Raw genomic sequence first — 23885 nt, forward strand, 5'->3', positions numbered from 1 at the left:
AGGAATGAAAATTGCTCTTAAATTATAGTATAGTGTCTGGTCCCCAGCAGTCCTTTTCCCAAGGTCAAACATTTAGATAAGGGTCCCCATTCGCTCAGGGGCTTGAGGAAAGTTCCTACTCGCTAAAGCAGTCATTCTCCTTATCTCTGGCAAGAGAAACTTGTGGCGCGTCCATTAACCTAGGACTGGTGCCTATTGCCAAGGTCAGTGTTAGATTCCTCAACCCCTGATCTCAAGACACACCCCAGCTCACATGCCCTTGTCTCCCATTTAATCTTATATGCAACTATAGAGTATAGAAGGTGTGTTCTTTTTTCAATAAATGCTGCTGGCAGTTATCCCGATTCCCCTCAGATTATGACAGTCTCCCTCCTCCCCTATTCCCACCAGCCAACTCCACACATCCTCTTTGGGACCTGAATCCCTGCCTAAGCATGTCTTTGGATAAAAAAAAAAATCAACAAAATATGACAACTGATAACATCCTGGAATTTGCCTGGGCTACTGTTACCAAGTAGCTCAGTTTCTGCTCTGGGAACAGTCATTGTAATAATACTACATAGCAGTTTTAGAGCAGAATAAAAGATTTAGAAGGGCACACAAGGATTAGGTTTGTACAATATGTAACATTGAGATGTAACTTTTGAACACAGGAAAATGGTATCATATATCCCCAACTCCCAGGTGAAGAGGAGATATATTACGGAGAAACAATAAGTTAGCAAGAGTGGATCACTATTAATAATCTAGCACTGTCCTTGTAGATAACTCTTGAAATCCAGCCTTTCTATGCCTGCAGGATAATTCAGAGGCTTGCCACCCAAGAGTAACATATCTTCCTGAAGGAAGTTGATGCAATCTCTTATCTGTCTGTTTCAAAGGACATATATATATATATATATATATATATATATATATATATATATATGACACAGGTCACCTTTTTAAAAGAGATTTTAATTTGATGATAGGTTAGGACAAGATGGCATTTGTTACAAAATATGCTTTATGGGTGGAACCATGAAGACAGCTCAGATGACCATGATGTAAACTCTCCTAGTCATGACAAGTGCATGTTATGTGCATGACATAACACTAATAAATCATGTTTAGTACTTGGAAAATATTTAGAGAAAGCATTATACTAAACCAGAATTCCACACTACATCTTATTTTGCTGAGAAGTTTGATTTAAAAAATTTTAAGATTCTGTGAATTTTTAATTTACTAAGGGGTATTTTTTTTATATCTACTTAAAAGGCTGAATGAAATTTCCAGCTTAATCAGCGAGAAATTTTTTTAAGCACTTAAAGTGTGAGTAGTGCAGACTGGGATATTTATATGGTACCACAATTAATAGACTCCTCAGCAAACAGGCATGCCAGGATGACAGATAGGAAAAAATCCCGACCCTGAGCTTTCACAGGAATGGAAGAAAGGGAATGTTCACTAGAGGCATGGATATAAACAGTGACTCTGGGAACTGAGATTCAGGGATGCTAAGTTGGCACATAAGGCATACAGAAGATGCCTGGGCAAGAAGTAATGGTGGCCATTGAAACATGGATTCTAGACGGGACTGTGCAGGTAAAATGAGTCAACAGCTGAAGGAAATGTGCTTATAACAATGGACAGCACAAAATAACAAATGAACGTTCACTGCTACAAAGTAAGCTGCTTCTTCTGCCTTTTCAATTAAATGTTTTACACTTTGTTTCCATTTGGGATTAAACCCACCTGTTTGTTCTCCTTAGCATTACAAGTGTATGGGAAGCCCGTGGATTTTTTTTGCATTACAGGCTATGAGGAGTGACCTATATGTAGCCCTTTGCACATCATATTAATCTGAACCGACCCATTTCACCAGCATTGCATTCAGAAGGAAAGGAGATATTTCATTAGAACTATTTTACTTAATAGCTCTGTGTTCTGATGTCATCCTGTACAACTTTCAGGTGTTCTATGATAGCACAGATCCTGTTATTCTGCCATTGGTGATGGGGTAGCTATTGTGTTCCTTGGAGATCATAATCCTACCTTACCTTTCAGGGTATCACAAGCATAGAAGACTACTGTTCTGTAGAACACACTCAATAAATAATTTGTTGAACAGTGCAATGGACAAAGAATCACAGACTTAAAGTTGAAAGAATCAGAGGGCAAAAAAACCTCCATAATTGTACAGCTATTTCACATATAAGGAAACAAAGATTATGCATAACATCTAAGATGACTTAATCTGTAAAAATGAACTTCTCATTGCTCCTAATTAGAATGAAGTTTGAAGCTCTTTATTTTTCCTTTATTCTCTCACTATCTATATTTTTCCCCTCTACTGTTTTCCACCCACCCAATATAATCTCTTCCTGTCTTTTGGAGCTGTATATCATCGTGAAAGAGGTTTTATAGTCATGCAGTTCTGGACTTAGCCCAGCCTTGATACTTAGAAGTATTCTTCAACAGTTCTAAACCTGTAGTTGTCCAAAACTATAGTTTATAGTTCTGATCTCTAAAATGGGGATAATAGTTCATTCTCTTGCAATCATGACGTTTGCTGATGACCAGATGTCCACATGTCCTTTCCTCAGAATATTCTTAGCAACTAAGCCCAAGCCAGGTTATTGCTTGTGCCCTTATGGTTCCTTCTATATTTCAATGAGATTTTATCACAATTACATTGAATTATGCTGTGCACATTTACTTAGTTGCTGTCTCTTTCACCATGATGAAAGTTCCTTCAGGGCAGGAATCATTCTTGTTCTGTTTTGCTTATAATCCCGAAGTCTAATCTTCCTATGTAAAAATGCAAACTTGTGCAGGAGGCAAAAAGAGAGGAGGAGGCAAAAAGAGACTAAGGAACTGTGCATGTGGCCATGCAGAGGAGAAGGAAAGAGACCATGGAACTGTGCTTTTGGCCATGCAGCAATAAGCCTGAATTCAAGAGGGCTGAGCTATGAAGATTCTTTCAGTTTAGGAGTTCAAGGTAGGCTGGGGCAATACTGTGAGTCATGATCTCAAAAGAACATAATGTATCATTTGTACTTAAACACAAGACAAAACAAAATAAAATTATTTATATGTGTATTATCATTGAGTCAATGAAGTCAGACAAAAGTTTACTCAAACCAGCAAACTCTTAATCCTAGTAATATTTTTTTGAAACTCCACTATTTAAAGAAAACCCCTACTTTAAATGCTTTTAAACTCATTAGATCTGAATTCATTATAATTTTTGTTTGTGTGTTTGTTTTTTATTTTTTTGAGTCAGGGTTTCTCTGTGTAGTTTTGGCACCTGTCCTGGATCTCGCTCAGTAGACCAGGCTGGCCTCGAACTCACAGAGATCCACTTGGCTCTGCCTCTGGAGTGCTGGGATTAAAGGAATGTGCCACTGTCGCCTGGCCTCATTATAAATTGAATTACATCTCACCCAGAATATATGAAGGACATTAAGATATGATACTCTTTACTACCTGACTAAACAAGGAACAATTCATTGTGAAACGTTTGCATGTCAGCTACAGAAATGGTTCGGTGGACCCTTGAGGTGATGATGTATGAGGGGGAAGTAGAAAATGAGACATTCTAAGTAAAGGACTGGGGGAGACGCTTTAGAGATGTGGAATGAAACAATAAAAAAACCTAATTGTATCATCAAAAGAGAGATGCTTGGGGTGTAATGCAATGCATTACAGGGAGAAACCTGCATAGTTTTATTTCAGTCAGAAGAGACAGAATGTTCTGCTTTTAAAGAATTTTAAGTAAATTAATTAAGTTGTTTTGATTTTCAATATGCTTACTAGTACATGGTATAGTACGTTAAAGAGAATTAGTTATTTCTGTCACTTAAAAATTATTGTGATATACAGAGTGTTTTTGAAAATCTAGGATAAAATAAAAATGATAATTTATTCAATATATCCTAAAATAGTTTTGTATATAATGTTATACTAAAGCCATAACCCACAGTCTATTAAACATATAGGAGAATTCAAGGTTGATTTTCAAATTATCTCTAGTACATGTCTAGCACATTCTCTCCCTTTTGAATGGGTCCCCAATGGCTTATTATGTCATTCTTCAAATGGAAGGATACAAAATGAGTGAGATGAAATGTATGTATAATCAAAATATAGTAAGATAGAAATCTATCATGCATAAAATTATGATAACACAGTTAAAATTCATTGAATTTATATATCACCACTTAAATTTTATTCTCCAATGAGTTAAGTCATTTGTTATTCAGCCCAGGATCAGAACTTAAGAATCACATCCTGGTTCCCACGGGATCTAAGAAATGTTTCAAATGTCTGTCACTATAAAGCTTGCAAAGTGTGGAGAATTATTCTTTAAGGAATGTGTATACTAATCAGAGCTATTCCAATACTGTTGATTTTAGAAAGTATTTTTACAATTAAGAAAGCCTTATTTTAAATGGCAAAGAATACAATCTGGATGTCAAAAAGAGAAGTACAGTGCATTATTGATTAAGCAGTTTTTCTGAAGGAAAATTGTGCCATCGATACCTGTTCAATTAAGTAACTAGAATAACAGCCAATTTGTGCTAATATTTCTTACATGCCAGCAATTATGGCAATTTTTCATGAATCACTGTAAAAATTCCAAAAACGTTCATTAAAATACTACCTTGCTGGGCAATTGTAGCACATGCCTTTAATCCCAGCACTAGGGAGACAGAGTCAGGCAGATCTCTGAGTTCAAGGCCAGCCTGATCTACACAGTGAGTTCCAGGACAGCCAGGGTTACACAGAGAAACTCTGTTTTGAATAAACAAAACAACCAACCCCCCCAACTCCCAAAACTTTTGAATAACTACAAATATCTTCCAATTTAGGATTGTAAAATTTAAAGGTACAGTTTACATTTTGTCTGTCTACCTTTTACTCACAGTTAATAATTATAATTATATTTCACTGTTGAAAGAATTTTAAAGAGAAAATATACTATAAATTTCTTACTCTCTAGGGAAGGAGGCTTTGCTCTTCACTTAGAGAGTCCTGGTCCATTTCTATGTATCTACACGTAAGAATATCTTGCTGTGATAAATAACTTTAGCTATGAAACAACTCTGAAAGAAGATTCTAGATAGTATCACACTCATTTTTATAAATGGAGAAATGACTGGTCTGCAAGTCACAGCATGGGCAGCCACCCCTGTACTGCAGAAACAAAAGCCTTTAATGCCCCTTTCTTAAATGCCTTAGTGCTTACACTGCAAATGTAGAGAACAGCAGAGTGAGTGTCCCACTTACTGGAATGTTGCGTCTGTTAGTGATTCTCATAAAACACAAGAGCTTCAGGGAAATGTACTCAATAAGGACAAAACAAAATTTGTTTTTTTTTTAAAGAAATGCAAATATAATAGATGGTCTGTAGCTTTAGTTGGGTTAAAGTATAAGGAAATGAATGTTGATATAGCATGACACTGTATAGGTAATGTGATTTCAAAGTATCAGAATAAAAGTTGCAACTAATTTTATAAATAAATGGCCAATATTCTAAAACCTACAGATGTCAAACTATGACAATTATTTATAAATTTTTAAAAATGATATACCTGAACTGGGTATAAAGTTTTAAATTGCAGTTCTAACTAGAAAAGCAGAAAACTATACAAAGACAACTTAGAAGAAACTTCAGAAAATTCTGCACTTGATTCAGAAGGGGAAAATCTGGTAAAATAAAGACAATGAGGTGGCATTAGATTGTATATCTCATTAGATTATTTAAGAGACTTAAAGAATCTTGAAGCTGATTTTCAGGAATATGGAGATCTGTATAGGCAAGCAGTGAGAGAATGCAGGTTCCAAGGCCCCCTAGGTTCATTTCCTGTCACTGTGATGATAATCCACAGTGGACAGGTCTTTCCATCTGAATTAGTGTAAGCCCTCACAGACAAGCCCCCAAAACATCCTCATCTGGATAATCTTTTATTGAGAAATGGAAGTATCTTAACTCATTATCTGATGACTACAGTCTGGGAATACCACCTGACCCAAACAGACAAACAAACACCTCCCAAACAAAAGACCAGAATCCTTTAAAAACAAAAATCTAAAATTATGAGCACATTAAATTTAGTAACATAATTCATATACCATGAGCAAGGAAAAATTTGACCTAAGAATGTGATTTTGATTTAATATTTAATAAATCATCCAGTATAATTTAATACACTATACAGATAAAGAAAAAAATCACATAATCATTGCACAAAGAAAATATAATTTGATTGTCTTTATCATTTGAAATACTTCTACAACTTTGATATAATAGGGCTTTGAAAACCCCAACCTTTATAATAGAAAAGAAAAAAGAAATAGAAGGTATATAAATAGAGTTACTCTGAAAGTATCTATTGGTGATAAAGCATAAAGAAACTTAGGGGCTGGAGAGAGATCCCAGTGGTTAAGGGTGCTTGCTGTGCACTGATGATAACTACAGTTCCAATCACAGCACCCAAGTACCAAGCCTCATCCCATAAACATCTGTAGGTAAAGCTACAAGGGTCCAGTGCCCTTTTCTGGGCTGTGCATACATGTAAATACATTCACACACAATAAAATAAATCTTTAAAAATTATAGATATTACTTTAATTTTTTTTTTGTGTGTGTACCTATGAGTCCAGATGCCCATAGAAACCATCAGTGCCAGATCACCCAAGAGATGGAGTTACAGTTGGTTGTGGGCCACCTGATACTGGTTCTAGGAATTAAATTTATGTTTAGAATAGAGGGTGCAGTCACACAATACAAAATGGCCACAAATAACTCAGATCCACTGCATTTTTTATTTTAAGTTAACTTTTTGGGTATCCCACTCCTGACATAAAAAAAAAAATAACTTTTTGGTTATTCTGTGTTTCCAAACCTGTTACTATTGCTACATGCAGTCACATGGCCTTGTACAGGGTTGCAATCCATAGTTCAACCTGATGGGTCTTGATGGTGTAGTGTTGTACACATGCCAATTCCTTTTAAGCTTATCTGGGTAATCAGTGAAATCCAATGGATATCCTAGGAGGACTTTTGTATAATTCTATAAGTTGATTCACAGATTTACATAGAAATATAGAGACTAGATAGGCAAAAACTGCTGAAAAACAAAATTAAAGTCAGGATCAGCACTACTAAATGTTAATACTTATTATAAAGATCCATTTCATGGGCTATATTATATGATATTGGCATAAAAATATATAGAGAGACCAATGGGGCAAAACAGTGAATCCACATATAATTTTACAAGTACATAGAAAAATGATTTTATGATGATACCACTATCATTCAGCAAATGAAAGACAATTCCTTTACAACAAATGTTAGAGCTATTGGGTATTTGTTTTGGCAAAATCAGACCTATACATCAATATTTTATAGCCCACAAAACACCATTTATGATTGATTCAAGACCAACATACAAAACTAATTATAAGTCTATTAAAATTATAGAAAACTTATCAAAACTTATATTTATAAGAAAATTATAGAAAACTTATCAAAACTTGTATTTATAAAAAATTATAGGTAAAATATTTTAGATGAAATATTAAAAGTACTAGCTATACAAGTGAACCTGAAAAATCTGACTTCACCAAAACTTCAACTTCTCATCAAGAGTCACCAATAAAATAACTGGTACATGAATGACAGTCTGAGAAAGAATTGTAAAGCATGTATCTGAAAAAAATTACATTTTGAATACATTTAAAAACTCAAAAAATAATTAAAAAGTAAATACTCCAGTTTTAAAATGTGAATACAAAGAGCAGACCCAAATAACTTTGGAAAACTGTTTTTTGCCGAGGAACATATGGTTTGAGGTAAAAACAATTGTACAATATACATAAATGCTGTCCTCTCATTGGCAAATCTGTTTCTCACAGGAATCCAAGACTAAATTTTGAAGCTACTTTACAGGCATTTAGTAACAATGATATGAAGTCATAGATGGTAGACTGTGGGCACCTGGTTCCTCACGGTTAGAGAGAGCAGTTACAGATAAACAAGGATATAAGGTGATAATTGTGTGGAATTATATTAAAGTAAGAGATGTCAGAATGAACTCATACTTAGAGATGAATATTAACAAAAACTAATAAATATGAAGATTGAAGATGTGAGCATATGCATCAGATTATATATTATTATGTATTACATATTACATGCATTGCCTAGTTCTGTTGCTTCAAAGATTCTAGAAGATCATATTAACCAAGTGATCATAGCTTTCAGACACCACAGACTCTCTCATGGGATGTGGTAAGAGACTTTGGATCTTCATGATCCTCTTTTAAAATGCCCCTGAACTAACTCAATCATGAAAAGAAAGCATCAGGTATGCCCAATACCAGGATATCTTCCCTGTATTCCCAACATTATCAGGATCATAAAAAGTACAGAAATATTTGAAAAATTGTCATATCCTAGAAAACTCAGGATCAGAAACCAAACAGGTACAATATAGATCCTTGGACTGAATCTTGGAACAGAAAGAGAACTTAATCATTAAAACTCTCTGGCAAAACCCCAGTCAAGTTTGAAGTTAATAACAATATTAGTGTCTCGATATTGAAAAAACACCAGAAATTGAATAAGCTATCAAAAGGGTATATAGAAATAGCTTACCTTTTAACTCTTATATAAGTCTAAAATGTTTCATGATTATCTTTTAACTCATATAAGTCTAAAATGTTTCATGATTAAAAGTTTAGATTTTTTTTAACATAGGTAAATTTTGGACCAAAAAGCAGCAGAAGAGGACATATTAATGAGCAACAAACATAGAAAGTTGCTTGAAATCATTAGTGCTGGTGATAGTTTAAGCCAAGACTATGAAGGGATACCACTTAGAATAGGCAAAATCCAAAAAACTGACAGTATGTTGAAGAGGAGGCAAGACAGTTGCGTCTCTCACACATGTTGATGTGACTGCAAAGTCAAACAAATCCCTGGACATATATTTGATAGTTACTTACTAAGCTTAAAAACAGACATTTTCTTGTAAGAGTTAAACACATTCTTACACAATGGTCTGGAAGTTCTACTCCTATGTAACTACCCCAAACATACTACAGTAAATCTCTATGAAGAGACAAATACAGAAAACTAATTAGGCATGACTCAGAATAGAGAAAAAATTAAAAACAAATGAAAGGTCTACTATTAGGATAACAGACAAACAAATACAGTAATATAGGTGAATATTAAGAACATTATGTTGAGTAGAAGAAACCAGACACAAGTAAGTGCTGAATGATTTGATTTATGTAAGTTTAAGGACAGACAAAATTAATTAGTGGAGAAAATCAGATACCAGTGGCTTGTGGGAAGTCACAGACTGACAAGGACAAAAGAACTTCCTGATGTTGGCAGTACACTATATCTTAATTGGGAATGTTTGCTCCACAAGGGCATTCATTTATCAATTCTAATACACTGTACCCTTTAAACTTGTACATTTTGCTGTATATAATTAGACCTCAATTAAACATTTATGTAAGGAAGAGAAGGTATCAACCAGAGGTCTTAAATAAAGATGTTAAAACGTGTCATCCCATGAATAGAGAAAATATAGTACTGGTAGATACAAAAGGAGGCGAAGAACATGCATCTATTAGCTCTTGAAGAGTAATCCAGTATAATAAAGTGATTATGGTCTTCTCAGACATCTTCTTTACAGGTATTCTCTCTCGTGGTGCCACCAAAGCACAGTTAGAGTTCCTTCTCTATGGCATAGTTACCACTTCAAATAGAAGGATGCAAATAAGCCTCCTTCCATCTATGAACTGAAAACTCTCTGAAATTACAAACTTCTACACTGACCATATCAAGACCAGTATCTATGTCATACAAGAGATGAAAGAAAATTTTGAATAATTTAATTTTAATAGCCTAAAAGTAGGACAATCCAGAAGTATATAATAGAGTATATCAGCCACTAAGTTTTCCTCACAGTTTAAAAATAACACTAACACAAAAATACAGAGAAGACTGAGTTTTTAATTAAGATGATATAGACTTTACTAAAAATTTTATTAGGTGCTTGTCTAACATATATTTTATACTGTTTTATCACCTCCAAGAAATTCAGGCTTGAAGAGTAGAATGAAAGCCTGGCGGTGGTGGCACACACCTTTAATCCCAGCACTTGGGAGGCAGAGACAGATCTCCGTCAGTTCAAGGCCAGCCTGGGCTACAGAGCGAGTTCCAGGAAAAGCACCAAAGCTACATAGAGAAACCCTGTCTCGAAAAAAACCAAAAAGAGTAGAATCTACCTGCACAGAAATCACTTTGTTAAGGGAACAGAAATGAATGATTATATTAATACCTCCCTTTTGGCCACAGAAATAGATATATTTACCAAAATTAACTAGGGTATATGGGTCTGGCATTTTCAATCTTAAATATATGAGCTACAATTAGCATTCTGATAAATGATATGCATAAATCCTCCCTCAGTATAAGCAAGAATGGCCCAATGCCTGGCACATGAACAGTGAGCCTGAGAGTCAGGTTTATTACTAAACTTCAACACTGAGCCCTGCTTGCAGTGTGCAGGCTCTTCAGTGTTTTTCTATTATTTTCAAATGAAACCATCCATCTGTGGAAAATGAAGAAATGGAATATTCATGAGTAAAAGATAATTTTTATCATCCCTAGAGAGTCTCTTTTTAAAAATTGTTTATTACCTGCAGAGCTCAGCTGAATAAAAATTGATTAAATATCATTTGCCAATTACAGTGATAGCAGAGTATATTCTTCAGAGCAAACACCAAAAGCATAATAATTCTCACAATAGAAAGCTTAGCTTTTACAGGTGGATCCAGAAATTATGGGAGGACTGAAATCAGATAATTTGGGGGAACTCTCTTTTAAGAAAAACAACACAAAATTACAGAACTGAATCTACTATGTTCTTTTCCAGTGTTATGAAAGAGACACATAAATGAGTGAACTGGAAACTTCATTTGTTTAAATGGAAATATGTCTGTTCTGGCATTCTATTATGAGGGGGTAGCATAAGTCAAAGGCTTTGCTTACACGAAACCCCATTAGAAGTTATAAATTAAACATTTAAATTTTCTTAAACTGACTTGAAAATCAATGATTAATGATACTTTTCTAGATGGTCATTTGACACAATTCAAACATTGCGCTGGTTTTCACTATTTTCAGAGCTAGAAGATGGACAGTTCCCATCTGACAGTTCACACTTCCACATTAGAACCACACAGTTTTGTTCTTTATTAACAGAAAGAGCTATATACACAGTTTTCCAAGCTCACGCTTTGTTCCAGACAACACAAGCCCCCAAAGTAGGAAGAATTCTCAATCTGTAAAATGTAGGTATGAGAAAGGCTTCTGTTTCTACCTTGTGCTTCTTTGACATATCATAAAAGCTGATCACTAAGCCTCTCAACTTCCTCAAGTTTTGTAGTCACCTTGTTATGTCATTCTTCTTTCCATTAGTTACCTGTGCATGAACTAGAATGTGAGCTCCATAAGCACAGGAAATGTTTAATCCCTCAAATTAAAAACCAGGGGCTCAATCAATGTCCACTGAATTCATGAGATTGAAGGTGTTCTTTATAGGGAAGCAACTCAAGATACAAGTCAAAGTCTGAACCAGGAGCATTGGCATTGCCTGCAAGTGAATTCAAGAATTTTCTATTTCCATGCTGACTCCAGAGCCACTGGATCAGTATGAAGGACCTCTGTTTAATTCATAGTTCAGTTTAAGAAACACTGATGTCACCTTACTGGAGAGTTTTTGATGTCAATTCATCTTCAAAAGACCTTTGCAGTAGATTCCCACTACACTTGCCTGTTTTAATCCTTGGCAAATAAAGTCTTGTTTCAAAAACCATCAACTTAGCAGAACTGGTGGGAAGAAAGCAATAAGAAATATGGTATTCATTAAAGTGACAGTGGAGCCATTGATTCAAAACCCCAAGCTAAGGTCAGGGACTAACCTCAACTAAGTGGAGATTAGGTAGACTAGTATTTTGATGCCCCAGGAGCTTGGGGTGGAGAAATAATCTTAGGCAATTATATACAGTTAAATTTAGCCAGATTATGCTGCCAATGAAGCCTTTTAAAAGTATGTTCCAGTGAAATGTGAAGGATAAATGAAAACGCAGTCAGGTTTAATTTCATGAGACAGCCATAGTGAGCACATTGCACTCACTGCCCTGTCCATCTCTCCTTGGTGAAAGGATTAACCATTTGTCTGGATTTTTTTCCAGCAACCTGAGAGAAAATCAGTTGGCTTTATCTTAAGAGTGACTGTCTTTTCAGGCACTTAGGTAATCTATTGAAAGGATGATCATGTATTATAGATGTGATTAATTCTGGGTAGGTAAAAACATATCCAGTTGAAGAAGATACATTTCAATGCAAGCCTTAAAGAAGAATAGAAAGAGAAATTAAAGATTGCAAAGAACTGTCAACGATGGCAGAAGCTATTAGTCATGTCATGGTGAAGAAATAATGACTGTCTTACAGTTGCTCAGTTCTTCAAGGTGAACTTCAAAAGAGTAAAGTAACTTCAAAGAAATTCACAGGAAAAAGAATGTGGATCACAATGGAGCTGTTACTGGGGCAATGAAACAAATGCCTGCTGCAACTGGGACATATGTCCCCAACATGTCAAAGCTTATGTTTGGCTTTTCAAAAATCATGATCTCAATTTTAATGCAACATGAACTGAATGAGACAACTTTCACATTTTGCAGGTATGGAAACTTGTTTGATTCTGTATAATCAGTAATGATCAGAAACTTTAGTAAAATACTGTCACTGAGCACAGCTTTTTTTTTTAAACCTGGATTATTTAGTAAAGGTAATATCACATTTTTCAATAGCATTAGCACCTACATTTTAGTGTCTAAATGGTGCCAATATTTACTTTTTATTTCCCAACTGTAGAAATTGAACACTTCTCTAGAAAATAACATGGAGGTGGAATTCTCTAAAGAACACACTGCTACCTCAAATCTTGGTCCATTTACTACATCTACTCACAAGAACCCGAGTTACTAGGAAATGTAGTATCCATTGTACCCATGAAGAAGAGAAGACCTAGATTTTGGAGTATACCTACATGAGCACTACTGATCATAAGCAAGATGACCTCATAGAAGACCCAGCATCAGTGGAAACAAACATTTCTGAAGGAAGAGGATAAACGGAGGTGGATAGTGAAATGAAAAGACCAGCAGCCCCATCATGGGTCATAAATAGGATTGTCTTATTTTTAAAGAAGAGAATGTCCAAACTGTAAAGGATTGAATCATCTTATGACCACAATGCACTGTGATTTTTCATGGCCTAAAGTAATCCCAGGAGTAGCAGTTTCAGAAACGGAAGAACTGGTTGGTTTTATGTTTTCATTTTTTACTGAGTCACACAATTTACCACAATTTAGTGGCTTAAAACAACACTCACTTATAACCCTTCATCTCTGGAGGTCAGGGACCTCTCACATGGTGTAACTGGATCCACCACTTATGGACTCACTGGATTACATCAGCATTTTACCCAGGATTGTAGTTGTCTTGGAGGCTCTGGGTCCAGACTCACTGGTTGAATTAATTTCTTTATACTTTCTATGCAACTCTCTACCCATCAAGCCCGCAACAAAATCAAGCTTTGTGCTTCAGATATCTCTTTTTATTTTAAAGTTCATGTATAGGTTCACAGAAAATTCAGGCTTAGCTCCCTGCTTCAAGGGTAGCTCATCTGCAGCGATAATTTCCTCTTCATATTCCATTCTGTCATGAAATATAACATAACCATAGAGATGATAACAAGCAGAGGAGATCAGGGGCCCAAATTTTGCCTGTCACACTGTTGTAAAAACTTGTATCCCTAATTTTGGGGTTTTATATGTAAAGATATTGTTTGTCTCACAGAATATCATATAACAAACATATTTTCAATGGATCTAGGATAAGTGATGATAAAACCCAGAAAGATATAATCATCTCTAATTTAGTGATGAAAGGAAGTGTGGACTAGCACCAAGTATAAGGAGAGTGAGCAAATCTGGGATGTGTAGCTGAAAGCAAGAAAGAAACAATAAGTTTGAAGCTGGCAACTGGTGGAGCGATTTTATTGCTTGTTATAATGTCAATTGCTAACAGCAAAGAGAATGTAGCATTGCTTGTAGTAATTCCATCATTAAGAAATTCAAACATGGTGGTAATTTTGTGATTCCTCTACTACATAAATGAATTATCATCCATTAAGTACTTTAGTTTGACTGATACTATGCAATCATAAAAGTACCATAGCAACTAAAGTAAGTGCATATGAGTGGCTAGCTCTCATTTTAGCCTTGTAAATGACTTAAGGGCACAGTAAGTACAGACATAAAATAACCGATTGTTATTAAGTGATGACAAATCAATAAATAAGACCAAGAATGTCTCCTCAATCAATAAACAGGACCAAGAATGTTTCCTATTAATGAATAAAGTCCACCAACATGATGTTTTTACCTTAGCCATATCTCATTGAGGTTCTTAAACTTCTGGAAAGAACTAAAAAGAAAGTAGAAGAAGAAAAGGGCCAAAAAACTAGAAAGGGGTCCATGTAACTGGAAGAAAATAAGGGGCTTTAATAGGGGAAGGTAGGAAAAAAATAGAAATCCATTAAAGGGGCCGTGCTTGGGGGAAGGGAGTTGGGGAACAGAGAGATGAAACAGGTGCGTATAGGGTCAGGGGAGAACCATCAAAATAATGTATGAAAACTCCATATGTAAACCTATTACTTTTCAGAATAATTTTAAAAATAAAAACAAAATGGAGAAAAAAAAAACCTCAAAAAGAGCAAGGGAGGAGAACAGATTATGCAACCGGGTATGTTTAAAACCGGGTTAGGCTCAGCAACGTTCAGCACAGGCTCGACTGTTAAACATAAGGTTGCTTGTGTGCATGATGGTCATGAGATGTGGATACAATCTGGAGACTTTTAAAACACACTAGGCTGGAGTCTAGTTCTTTCATGCAGAAATGATTAACTGTCCAACCAAGTTTGTGTTCTCTTTTCCACAAAAGGAAAAACATGTAGGAGAATTTCCTCAATCCCCTCACATCCAAGTAGGGGCCTGAGATGAGTTTGTGACAGTATAATTTGAAGAAAAAAATATTTTTTCATGAATCAAGGCTAAATGTGTGTCCTTTCTCCATGATCCCCTACTACTCTCTCTGCTAGAAGAAGGAACAGTGGACACTCTTAAGATGAAAGAAGGCCACATTTTTGTGTTGCTGTGTGGAAAAAAGTTGTTAAGGTCGAGGAATATATGTACTAGACCTTGCAATCTGGGTATGTGTGGCAATGTGTGGAAATGCTTTAATCCTAACTAAGGAAGGTCATGTTGGCATTTTGTGGGTAGAAATACCCTTATTTTGCATGGCAAAGAGCCAAAGTTAAGAAACTCCTTTAGAGTGTTAAATGACCAAAAATACATCTGCATTGCATAAATGCCCTGAAATTGTGGATTTTTATAAAGATACTAATACTATTTAACTTCTATGACAAATTTCACCTTGCATCTTTGGTCCACGGATCATTTTTCAGGAAAAAAACTACAAATTGATACTGTGCATACTATGATAATATACACATTGGCTGACAAAGTGTGCTGGTTCTATCTTCTGGGAGTTTCTGGGTTAATTACAATTTACATTTCCATGGCACTATCCTACTCAGATATACATTTTCTTTTATGAACTATTATAATAGTTTCCTAAAAAGACTCATACTTTTGTTGACATGGTTATTGTTACAACAATATGTAATGGCAGGACAAAATTTTGAACTCAAGTTTCTCTTTCTAAACCCTTTCTACTTATTCTTAAAAGAGTGAGAGGCACCCTGGTTTCATAAAGAACTTCGCAATAGAAGAGTAAATAACTCGTGATCCTCCTGCCTCCGCCTCCTTCAGCAAATCCTACCGGCCCACAGAAATCCACAAAGATACCCCCACAACAGACTGCTGGCAATGGTCGAGCGACAATCCGAACTGACCTACTCTGGTGATGGGATGGCCAAACACCCTAATTGTCATGCTAGAAACCTCATCCAACTACTGATGGACCTGGAGGCAGAGATCCATGACTAGGCCCCAGGTGGATCTCTGGGAGTCCAATTAGCGAGAATGAGGAGGGTTTATATGAGAGAGAATTGTTGAGACCAAGGTCGGATAAAGCACAGAGACAAATAGCCAAACAAACGGAAACACATGAAATATGAACCAATGGCTGAGGAGTCACCAACTGGATCAGGCCCTCTGAGTGGGTGAGACAGTTGATTGGCCTGATCTGTTTGGGAGGCATCCAGGCAGTGGGACCGGGTCCTGTGCTCATTGCATGAGTTGGCTGTTTGAAACCTGGGGCCTATGCAGGGTCCCTTGGCTCAGCATGGGAGGAGGGGACTGGACCTACCTGGACTGAGTCCACCAGGTTGATCTCAGTCTGTGGGGAAGGCTTTGCCCTGGAGGAGATTGGAATGGGGGGCGGGCTGGGGGGAAGGTGAGGGGGGCGGGAGGGGGGAGAACAAGGGAATCTGTGGCTGATATGTAGAACTGAATTGTATTGCAAAATAAAAATTAAAAAAAAAATGCAAAAAAAAAAAAAAAAGAAGAGTAAATAAGATAGTTTTTTAAAATTATAATCTTGGAAAAAAATAACAAAGCAAACATCTCGGAGTTTTATGTAATTTTTAAAATGCCTAAAGTACAATATAAAAGTTGAAAAAAAATCAAATTAATATAGTATTTAGAATTTGACAACTTTGCTTTCATTTGTAATAAGCTAGTAAAGACAAAGAAATATGTCTTTTTCTAAGCTTACAGAAATATCTTCTCCTAAAATCATTTACTGCTTCAAGGCTAATGTTTGTTTTCATAGACACTTGCAGGGAGTTTTCTGCTTTGGGGAATCAGTGAGAGCACTCTAGTGTGCAAGCACTTTCTACTTCAAACTTACACAGGAAGACCTGCACAGAATACAAAGACTTACCCCTGGTCTTTTGTGTGTTCCTCATATTCAACAGTAAGTATCAATTGGATTCATCTATTGTTATTCAGTCTTTTACCTGTGTTTGCTTAAAGATGATCCTTAGAATTATGTTTAGTTTACTACAACCTGATTCCTATTTTGAGCTGGTTGCTTAAAATGAGTTTAGGTTAAAAAATTGTGTGGGCATAAGCAACAGGAAACATAGACAAAGCCGCACAGTAGTCCTTCCTAGGACACCTCCATGTGCAAATTCTACCGCTCTACCAAATGCCCTAGCCTTGCTCTGAAAACATCCCTGAAGCAGCTGACTTGCAATAGTAATCACCAATTTAATTCATCTCATTGATTTATTAATTCCAACAAATACTCATTAAGGATCCAGCCCTGTGCTGGGACCCATCATATTATACCTTGAATTGCTTTTTTGATTTATCTTGTATTTCCAAATACACTAAATTTCTTAAGAGGCTGGACTACAGATTCCTTATGTATAGATTCTTCTCATAGTACCCAGACCTGCATGTAGCAAGGACTTAGCAAATACGGCAATACACAATGCTTTACTTTAAAGCCAGAGGCTAGCACTTCATCTTCCACAAAGTTTTTTTCAAACCCTCAAAGGCTCTAAGGAAATCATTTGCAATTTACACACATGTTCAAAAACTTAATGCTGGCCAGACAGTGGTGGCACATGTCTTTAATCCTAGCACTTGGGAGGCAGAGGTAGAAGGATCTCTGTGAGTTCAAGGCTAGCCTGATCTATAGAGTGAGTTCCAGGATAGCCAGGGCTAAGCAGAAAAACCTTATCTAGAAAAACCAACAAAACAAACAAACAAAAACTTAATTATGTTAGCTTCTGTGCTTCACTTCTAGCTCTGGAAAGCTCCACTGAATATCAAGACAGAGTGTATAAAAGAAAACACAAAATGTGGGCACAGCTAATATATAATTTGTATACTCAGGGAATAGCTCCAATCATCTAACACACATATAATAATTACACAGTAAGAAGGTTTGGTAATGAAGAGGAATAAAAAGCCAGTAACCGATAAAAACTACATCTACCAAATGAGTTTAGGGGATTAAGGATGCCAAGTGTTTATATTATAAAGAATTTGTATTAGGTATCACAATATCTCATGCAGTCTCTTAAGCATCTTGATTATGTGAATGCAACAAATAAACAAATCAAAAAGCTTATATCAGTACAACCATTAAAATTTCATATTCCCAATGAATACATTTATGAGAAATGCTGAGTAGCAAAGTTTCTTTGATTTGTTGGGCCATTTGCTATCAAAAGTGCCCACCTGTGTCGCTGTTCAGTTTGACATCTGGCTCCACATGTTAAGAAAGCTTCTTTTTCAGGTCAGATGCTCTTATTGCCAACAAGAACCTTTTCATCTTTTCTAATAAATGTCAGAAAATATTTTCTCTTAAGGGAACCTGAATTGGTGTTTCCTGTCAAACTCTTGTCCTCCAGGTGAGGGAAGAGATAATAGAGGCATGTCTTCCTCCTAGACCTAACTAGAGTGCATGGACAGACTTCTAGGGTCTTGGCAGGAAGAAAAGCATTGATATAAAGAGCTTCCCCACCCATGTGAAATCCATTTCTTCCCTTCCCCAACTGCTCACATGCCAGACCCCATTGCTTCCTGGAGACCCTAGCTTTATTTTTGTGCAAAGGTCAATGTTTAGCCATTGATCCTAGTGATTACTGTCACATTTGCTTATTGTTAGATATTGAGTCAATGATTGAAAAGTAGCTAAATGATAGGAAAATTAGTCTCTTGAAATTGAAATCAAAACATGCTTGTGTATATTAATGCTTAGAGTCTGTATATCTTCTCACTAGTTACAGATTTAATAGAAGTCTCCTAATAGTGTATAAGGGAAGTAAACAAACAGCAATATATTGTTACAATGTTGACCTGATGTTCATATTAACATATTAATACCTTATAAGAATTCTGTAGTAGTTTTTTACATATTTCCCAAGTACATGTCAAAGTGATACTGTACTTGAATATCGCTTCATTTTTATTATACCTACAACTTTAATTTATAATTCAACTGTAATTCCTATCAAAATAAACCCATGACAAACTACCTTCTAAGTACTGAGATTTATATACACAGGGAAGTGCTGTTCTTAGCCTTTGCTAGAGGAGGGTCTTATTGTAGCATGTGGTAGTCAAAGTAGAAACCCCTAACTGGTCAAAGTATTGGAAATACGTAATGGTGGAGGAGTTGGTCCTAAAAGGAACATCTGTATTCCATCTACAAGGTTCAAGCACATTACAGCAGAGAGGTTAGCAAAGAATGTAAGAGGCATAGAATAGGGAGAAGTGCAGCAAAAAGTTGTCTTCTGAACATGACAGGGCTATTGGGTTCATGAACTCACTGAAGCTGTGAAGTTCATGACAGGCTACGCAAGACCTGTACAGGATGGGACCCATCACCATCATCAACAGGGGAGAGATGCAGGAGGCCCCACCCTCACCCAGGGACTACTGGTAGTTTAATGGTGGCTTGGATACAGGAGTGTTAATTGTTTTTTCAGTGACATGGGTACAAAGTTGCCAGTGTCCTAGGAAATAACTTCCCACCCATGCTGGAGCAAGCAACTCTGATAGAACTCAGTGACTTACACACAAAAAGGAGCCATAGAGTTAGGAGAGGGCATTATTGGGGAAAAGAAGGCTTCAGCTGTAGGATAATGGGAATGAGAGAAGGGAAGGTGGTTAAACAACTAAAAATTATAACATGCATCTATGAAACTGTCAAAAATTTAAAATGGAAGTAAAACAATTCCAAATTCCAATTCCATCCACAAAAGAATCAAATATATGAAATACACAAATTGTGTATTATTTCCTTTAAGGATCATAAGCAGTTCAGTTCTTTTTGTGCATATAAAATGAAGATGAAATGGTGAGAGTTGTATTACCTTTTTTTTAAAAAAGAAGACAGATGACTGAGAGGACAGGATGAGTTTTGAAAACACCAGGCTTCTTTACGCTGTGAACTTGTGAGGATAAGACTTGGGGAACAGGCAGAGCTGATGAAGTGCTTAAAGTTCCATTCAGTACTTCCCACACATCTCTCCAATCCCATCTCACAGAGAGAAGAGAACCATCAACGGTCTCTTCATACCAGCGGCAGCCAAAGAGACACATGAATGGTTACACACTATTGCTTCTGCTTATCCAATTCTGATCAACAGACAAGCATTCCCTCTAGAACTTAATGACGGATACAGAGACATACGTTAAAACTAATTAAATGACTATTAAAAATCTTTGCTAATTCCTATTAATGGGGAAGTTGCTAAGAGCAGATCACCAATTTGGTAAAATTGCAAATGAATAGAAGAGGTGATAAAACCTTCAGCTAATACGTGGCATAATGAAATGTAAATGAGTTTAATAGTTGGGCCTACTTTGTGGAGGAACTCATCAAGTCTGTGGAGTGGGAACCTGCTGCATGGCTCTGCTTCAGCATGAGTATCACCAGGTCACACTGCTGAATAGACCATGATATTGCAGGATCTGTTGCTATGCAGCTCCGAAATGACAGTAAGATAAGCAAAGAATAGTTCAATACTGGGAAGAATGACAACAGAATTTATTGTGTTTTATATTGCAGGGTACTCTAAAACTAGGACATACTTACTCTCCAACAATGAGGAAAGGTTCAATACTGGTTAGACTAGGAAGCACCATAGAATTGATAGAAATGCTCTGCCCTAGATAGTAAAAGTGATTGAGGTAGAGAATAGCATAAAATAATGTGCTTTCCTGGGTAGAAACACAATGCTATTGTTTTCTTTATTCCTAGACATTTAAACAATATCAAATCATTTTCCTATATTTTCTAGGCTCCATTTTTACTACCTTATGTTCAGTATATACCATTACTTATTGGTTGGTGAGGATCAATTCATTATATTCTCCTGTTCCTCTGCTGGGAGTGGAGGCATGCAGGCTTTTCTTCTAAATACCAACTGGGAAAAATTTAAACCTATTTTCTATGCACAGATAGGGAGATTCATCCACCCTTTCACCACTCCACTGTCAAACTTCAAGCAGCTTACCCCAGGGCCAGGTGAGGAAAAGACTAGTAGAGGCATGATTTACCAGAGTGCACCCACAAACTTCTGGAGTCTTGTCAGGAAGAACAGCATAGAGAAAGAGAGCTTCCCCACCCATGTGAAATCCATCTCTTCCCTTCCCCAACTACTCACATTCAAGATCCCCTTGCTACCTGGAGACACTAGCTTTATTTTCGTGCAAAGATCAAGAAGACTTTGAGGAAGGATGAAGCCTTGAGCTCAGGCTGATGCAGGAAGAAGTCAATAGAGGTCATTTCTGTGTATCCAAAAGGCCTCACTGTTCAGGAGGAAGGCCGGATCAAGTAGAAGTACAGACAGCCTCTTCAGGCAAAGCAGTTGGATGCAGTAGAGCCTAGGCTGCCTTTCTTGATCAGATATGCCCCAAACTCCTCAATTCTTTTTTTTTTTAATGTGTATTACTTTTTTTTTTTTTGTAGAGCTATCATATATGAGGACTGTATTTATGTCATTTCCATACCACACTTTCCTTCTAAATTCCGGATATGCTCTTTACTCATTTCATCATCTGTTCCACATTTTTTTTCTTAGGAAATTTCTGAATCAAATAGAAACTTAGAAAGTCCTAACAGCCGGGCGGTGGTGGTGCATGCCTTTAATCCCAGCACTCGGGAGGCAGAGCCAGGCGGATCTCTGTGAGTTTGAGGCCAGCCTGGGCTACCAAGTGAGTTCCAGGAAAAGGCGCAAAGCTACACAGAGAAACCCTGTCTCAAAAAAAAAAAAAAAAAAAGTCCTAACAATAACTGATGACTGGTCACAAAGCTATGTGCATTATTTTCTAGAAAGAGGCTATGGAAAGCCATGCAGCTAAGCCATTAATCCATAGTACATACCTGTCAGTTTTCTCAATTCTTCTAAAATTTCAACCTTTTTCCCGTACACACAGTTTTTTATCCAACCTCAGATGATGAAGGCAAGGCTAGGTCAGCTTCATGTTAGACAGGTATGAGTTCAAATTCCAGAAATCTGGTCTGGCATAAGCCAGTGTTATGAATGGCTATACCATGTTATCTACTGCTGGTGACAGCTAACTCTTGATCATCACTCACTGCCCCCATTTAGAACTTAGTCCTACAACACCAGACAAAATCAGTTTGTTAAACTTTCTAAGCTTACCCATTTCTCTGAGTCTTTATTTGCATGTGGCTGTCATGTCCTTATAGACTGCCATTCTTTCAAGTTCTATCTCCCTTGGGGACTGCTTCCTACTTTTTAAGATTCTGTTTATAAAGAGGATTTTTTTTTATTCATGAACTTTGAAACAGTATAATTACTCCTTTGAGTTTAATCCACTATATATTTTATTCCCTCTTCCTACTTACATTGAATTTAAGTTGTGTAAAAGTCTTCATCACCTGCAAGTGTAAGACTTTCTTAGGCATGTTGATAACCCTTCATTTCTTTTCACCGTATCAGTGTATTGTCTAAAATCTGACACATAAATTAATTAATTTGATTAATTTTTAATCATATTTGGATAGAACTAAGAATTTTTGAGATGCTTTTGGGGGAGGATGCTAAACACGGAATCCAGGGCCTCCACATATTATATTTAAGCACTCTGCCACTGAGTTACACACTCATACTTCTGATATATTCTTTATACATTCTGTTATTTATAGGTACATAACAAAATATGTTGTGATATGTGCTACGATTGAATCAAGCTTAAAGTATCCTTGACATGGTGTGTTTGACAGGCAAATGGGAAGAATCACAGAGTAGGGAGTATTTCAGGAAAGTTTGTTCTGAAGATGAACCATATGTTATTAGTTGGAGATTAAATAAAATTCTTTAACCATAAAGAAGTGAAAAAATAGGCAGGTAGGAAAAATCAGCAACAGTTGGAAAAACAAGCTACATGTGAAGCTTAGGGAGAGAGCACTGTAGATAAAAGGAATCAGCCAGTCATGGTAGCTCACACCTGTAATCTCAGCACTCAGGAGGCTAAGGCACTAAAACCAGTGTTAGTCCAAAGTCATCCTCGAGTGTACAGTTAGTTTCAGTCTCAAAAAGTATAAAACAATGCAAACACCAGGCACTGGAGAAAGCCACAAAGCATACATCATGGAAAATTACAGAGAACCAAATATTTCCACGTTTGTGTTCCCCTTGTTTTGTGCCTACTTTTGTCAATAAGATTTAGAAGAATAGAGCTATTTGTCCCTAACCTTGTAGTCTTATAAGTAATAAACTTCTTGGGGTCACATATCTCTATTCTATTTATCACAGGTTTCCCGATACCAAGTTTTGTACTAGACAAAATTGGTATTTTAAGGAAATGTATGCTGAATAAATACAGTTTTATTATCACCCAACAATATCTGGATTCAAAGACTTGCATTCATGATGCCATGTGGGAAGATGTGGTGGTATTTTACTTGTACTGAAATGTGATTTTAATTGTATGTTAATAAATAAAGTTGCCTGGGGGTCAGAGTTATAGAGCCATAGCAAGTGCGTGGCGGTGGTGGCGCCCGCCTTTAAGGACCTGGAGGGCGGTACATACAGGCAATGACAAGGCAGTCACGTGTTTAGTTTACAACCAATGAGAAGGCAGAACATCTAGAGTATTTAAAGACGTACACACAGGAAGTAGGCCTCTTTTTCGGAGAGCTCTGTTGGCTGAAGCAGGATAGCTGAAGCAGGAAGGGTAAGGCTCTTAGTTCTGACCTCTTGGCTTTCTTCTCTGAATCGGCTCTGT

The 23885-nt window shown here is 36.5% G+C and overlaps 1 protein-coding gene across 5 annotated transcripts in view; it reads right to left on the reverse strand.

The window, feature by feature from the left end:
- The window catches only part of Dlg2 (discs large MAGUK scaffold protein 2), an 857262-nt gene that overhangs the window by 639334 nt on the left and 194043 nt on the right, over positions 1-23885 (reverse strand). The window lies entirely within an intron of this gene.

This window comes from Peromyscus eremicus, chromosome 1 (genome assembly GCF_949786415.1).
Source record: "Peromyscus eremicus chromosome 1, PerEre_H2_v1, whole genome shotgun sequence".
Lineage (NCBI taxonomy): Eukaryota > Metazoa > Chordata > Mammalia > Rodentia > Cricetidae > Peromyscus > Peromyscus eremicus.